General features: G+C 44.6%; 1 protein-coding gene across 1 annotated transcript in view; it reads left to right on the top strand.

The window, feature by feature from the left end:
• The window catches only part of LOC134058798 (centrosome and spindle pole-associated protein 1-like), a 25046-nt gene that overhangs the window by 12382 nt on the left and 7664 nt on the right, over positions 1-5000 (top strand). The window lies entirely within an intron of this gene.

Consider the following 5000-nt stretch of genomic DNA (forward strand, 5'->3'; position numbering starts at 1 on the left):
GTAGGCTGTCAGCATTTCATTAATGTTGAAAATGTTGAATTTTGACACTAGCCTAATGACAGCAGTATACCTGGATTGAACATTCAAAGTGTGATTTAATTGTATCAACAACCAATTAAACATTATTAACACAATTTATTGACTGATCCAACCTGACAATACACCTTAAAAGTGTAAGTTTACAACTCCAATAGAGGGCCTTTTGCAAGATTGTATCTTTCAAAACCTTTGCACTGCTCAGCATCATAGGATATAATTTGAATTGAATTGAATTGAATACTTTAATGTCATTGCACAGAATACAACGAAATTGGATGACAATCCTCAAGGTGCATTTAAAACAAAATAAAAGGCTAATAATTTAAGACAATACAGTCACACAATTACTCAACCCCAATTATTCTGTCCTCCCATAGCCCCATAGTAGGGTAAGGGACCCACACAAACAGTAGTACACATACATTCAATACATTCATGCTCATAGAAAAGTCAGGCGAGGTAGAGTGAAGATAAAGTGCAATTGCAAACAGTCCAGGAGTAAAGTGCCAAACAACAGTCCACCCTCAGAAGGGCACAGTCTTTTATGTTTAGATGGGACGTGTGTGTGGGTGTCTGGATGTGTTCAGTGTACGTATTGCAGTGGGATAGAAACTGTTTTTGAGTCTGTTTGTATGTGACTTGATGGACATGAAGCTCTTGCCAGAGGGCAACAGTGCAAAAATGTGATGTCCGGGGTGTGGGGTCTTTTAGAATGGTTTCAGTTCTGGTGGTGCAACGGGAGTGGAAGACATCCTGCAGAGAGGGCAGGGAACAGTTTGTGATCTTTTGGGCGATGATAATGATGCACTGAAGGGCCTTCTTGTCTGCTGCTGAGCAGCTGGTGTACCATGTGGAGACGCAGTAGGCCAACACGCTCTCAATGGAGCAGCGGTAGAAGGACACCAGCAGTCTCTCCTCCAGGTGGTGTTTCCTGAGTGTTCTCAGGAAGTGGAGTCGCTGCTGGGCTTTCTTGACCATGTGTTGGGTGTTGGTGGCCCAAGAGAGGTCCTCAGTGATTTGTACGCCCAAAAATTTGAAGGCTGGAACCCTTTCCACACATTCCCCCTTGATGCAAAGGGGCTCCAGTACTGTTTTTTTCCTACGAAAGTCTATCACTATTTCTTTCGTCTTGGATGTGTTGAGGATGAGATTATTGACCTCGCACCACCCCACCAGTCTGTGGACTTCATCACGGTAGTCGGTCTCGTCTCCCCCTGAGATGAGGCCAACCACGGTTGTGTCGTCCGCATACTTGACGATGGTGTTTGTGGGGTGGGTGGGGGTGCAGTCATGGGTGTACAGAGAGTACAACAGAGGGCTCAGTACGCAGCCCTGGGGAGATCCAGTGCTGAGCGTGAGTTGAGATGAGATGTGTTTGCCTATTTTCACTGTTTGAGGTCGGTTGGTCAGAAAGTCCATGATCCATTGGCAGATGGACGGGGAGAATCCCAGGTTGGTGAGTTTGATGATAAGTCTTTCTGGTATGATGGTGTTGAAGGCAGAGCTGTAGTCGACGAAGAGCATCCTCACATAGGTCCCCTGGTGTTCAAGGTGGGACAGTGCACTGTGGAGCGCAGTGATGATGGCATCTTCTGTAGACCTTCTTGCTCTGTATGCAAACTGGTGTGGATCAAAGGAGGGTGGGAGACGTACTGCTGGATCAGCCGCTCAAAGCACTTGGTTATCACTGGTGTGAGTGCAACTGGGCGGTAGTCATTTAAGCTGGTGATTGTGGATTTTTTAGGCAGGGGGATTATTGTAGCAGATTTGAGGCATGGCGGGACGGTGGTTGAAGAGCCTCGTGAAGATGGCTGAGAGCTGTGGCGCGCAGGCTTTCAGCACCCTTCCTATGACCCCGTCTGGCCCAGCAGCTTTTCTGGGGTTGATTCTGCTGAGCGTCCTTCTCACCTCATCCTCCTGAATGGTGAATGTATGGCCGTTGCTGTGGGTGGGCAGGGGTGTGATGTAATTCCTGCCACTGGTGGTGCTCACCTCAAAACGTGCAAAGAAGCAGTTGAGCTGTTCTGCTAGTGAGGTGTCGCCTCACTAAAATTTAAAGCCAGTCAGTATTTTAATATTGCATTAAAGCCAAGAATATTTGTAATGGTGTATGTTTTAAAATATGCCATGAAATATAAAATCAAAGATGAAACTGTATGTAAATGGAACATTGCGGTTGTATGGTAAAGTTAGTGAATTGTGATTTAGTAGCCTAAAGCTGCAATTCGTTGATTGAAGCTGTATAGCCTATTGTGCGTGCCTGTTGCTCATATAGCCTAAGGAGAGCCGGGACGTTTTTAATGCTTTTTAATAAAATGTAATTAGCAAAGAGATCGTACCACATTGAACGCTTGAATTTGTCACAACAAATTACAAGACGTGGTAGGCTGTATGCATTCATACGAACGAACAGGAAGGACAGGGGAACATATTGCAAAAGTAATTCCATAGGAAATATATAGTTATACTGTCTACATGAGCATGATGAGTAACAAAGCTCAAAATGTTTGCAATATGTCCCCCTGTCTTTCCTGTTTGTTCGTGCTCGTCAGTCGACTTATCGCGACTTCACCACAAGATGGCGCCCAGCGGAGAGATTCTATGAAGGTACTGCTTGAATAAAGAGTATTTTTAATAAACTTCCTGTGCACTTCCAAAGTTCTAAGTATCTCGTTTTAAATGTCAGGACCCTCAGAAGTCTACCAATACAGTGTGGAGTTACTTGGAACCGTTTTAATGGTTTAAAAATAGCGATTTAGCTGCATAGGGTACGTGATGCCCAATCTAATAGATTCAAGCCTACTGCAAGCACGGCTGAAAACGGCGGAGTTCGGAATCCTAGGGGGTGAGCGAAGGTGGCTCTTAAACACGTGTAAGTACTACGCAAAATGTTTCGGTACAGTTAAGGTCAATTTCACACCGGAATTCTCCTTTAAGGCGGCTGCCTTAGCAGGAAAGCGCTGCGGGAAACCCTGGTGTGTGTGTGTGTGTGTGTGTGTGTGTGTGTGTGTGTGTGTGTGTGTGTGTGTGTGTGTGTGAGTGTGTGTGAGTGTGTCTGTCTCTGTGTGTGTCTGTGTGTGTGTGTGTGTGTGTGTGTGTGTGTGTGTGTGTGTGTGTGTGTATCTGTCTCTGTGTGTGTGGGAGAGAGTGGGTGTGTGTGTGTCTGTCTGTCTCTGTATGTGTGAGAGAGAGAGTGTGTGTGTGTGTGTGTGTGTGTCTGTGTAGATAGAGGAGAGGGCCATGTGTAAGCATGTTGACCGTGTGTGTGTGTGTGTGTGAACAGTGTTGAAATGTGATGGCCGTTTCTCTCACGCTTTGCGTGATCCACGCCCTGCGTGAAATGTATTACAACTGTATTACAACTCACCGCCACGAGGTGGCAGTACAGTCTGCAGTAGCACTTTAGCGTTTTAGGACTCCTAATTTTTTTCACTAAAAGTAATTCACGAGGCATAGCCTAGGACAGCTAAAATAATTTGAGAAGACTCCTAACTCACTAAGACATATTTACAAACCGCTTTTAGTGGCATTTCACGTCGCCATGTAGTGTGTGCGGTTACAGCTGTCATGCGAGGGAATAATTGCATTGCAACTAAGGGATACAATAACGCCACCGACAATCAAAACCACCACTGCATGTAAACTAAATGTAACGTCTCATTGTAGGCCTAAATTAAATTAAATTGTTTCTGCTCTTTGCGAATGTAGACTATGTGCTTTCATACAGATTCATTCAAAGCATCTGGAAGAAAGAAACTGCAGCTTTTCGTGTCTGCAATTGAGTAGCTCAATGGGTAGCGTTGCACACTTTGACATGAGGAATCGAGGTTCGCGTCTCACTTGAAGCGCTCTTGCACGGTGTAGTGCAATGTAAGAGAAACGTATCGTTATTTGTCATCATCAAACATGGAGAGAAAACGCCAATGAGGAATACTAAAGCCAATTTATGTTTGCCTATTTGTCTAATGCACAGCACTGTCTAAGCATTCAGCATTCACTGTTCTGGGCTGCGTTTCTAGAAAGCCTCGTATGCTTACTTGCATCGCAACCTTGAAAGTTCCCTGGATTTGGTGTTTCTAGAAAAGGTAGTTCAAACTCTCAAACTCTCAATTGCAAACAAGGACACCTGTGGCGTAGGCTACCTTGGGAATTGCGGTTGGTGATGTCGTCAGTGTCAGGAGCGCCTAACCAAAAATCACAAGCGCCCAACCAAAAATCACTAAGTTGATGTTTTTCTCATGACTCAATGATTGCGCTTTACTGCAGGCTAGCCTAATACAAATTAAAAGACCGACTCCCCTGTTGGGCTCATTCTTGCTACTTGTGTTACCTACTACGTTACTACGTTACTACGTTAACGTTACTTGTGTTACCTTACTACGTTAATTTGCGTGTTGGTTTGAGTTTTGGTGAGCTTCTATTATGGAATGTACAAACCCACATTTCATCACCAGTCTTTAGTGCAGTGGCTAGAGCGGGAGACTCGTTATCGATTCATTGCAGGTTCTAACCCCGTATGCAATCATCATGCTTTTGTTTCTGACTACAGTGAAACGTGCAAATAACCTTGTAATGTCGTGGAGCTATTATTTAAACTGATGTCGTGTTCCTGGCCACTTGATGTAAAGTAATTAAATATATTTAGGGTCTAATCCATTGTTATGTGTGGTATGCCTCCTTTCACTCAAAAGGGACATGGAAGGGTGAGATGCGAACCTTGGCCGCGCACGCAATGTACTGCCGCGAAACAGCTGAACCACTGTGCTTTCGTTTCCGTAGTCTACCGAAGGGAGCTATCTTTCCCCAAATCAGTAAGAGCTGCAGGCTGCACTCTCCCAAATCAACACGAACTTAGGGCTGTGGAGCAATAACTGGTCTTCAACTGATCGCAGAAATAAGGTTCGTTTTTGTAAATTGTATTATGGATACGTCAATACCATATAATATTATGTTCGCGCAGA

Source organism: Sardina pilchardus, chromosome 2, assembly GCF_963854185.1.
Source record: "Sardina pilchardus chromosome 2, fSarPil1.1, whole genome shotgun sequence".
In the NCBI taxonomy this organism is placed as follows: Eukaryota; Metazoa; Chordata; class Actinopteri; order Clupeiformes; family Clupeidae; genus Sardina; species Sardina pilchardus.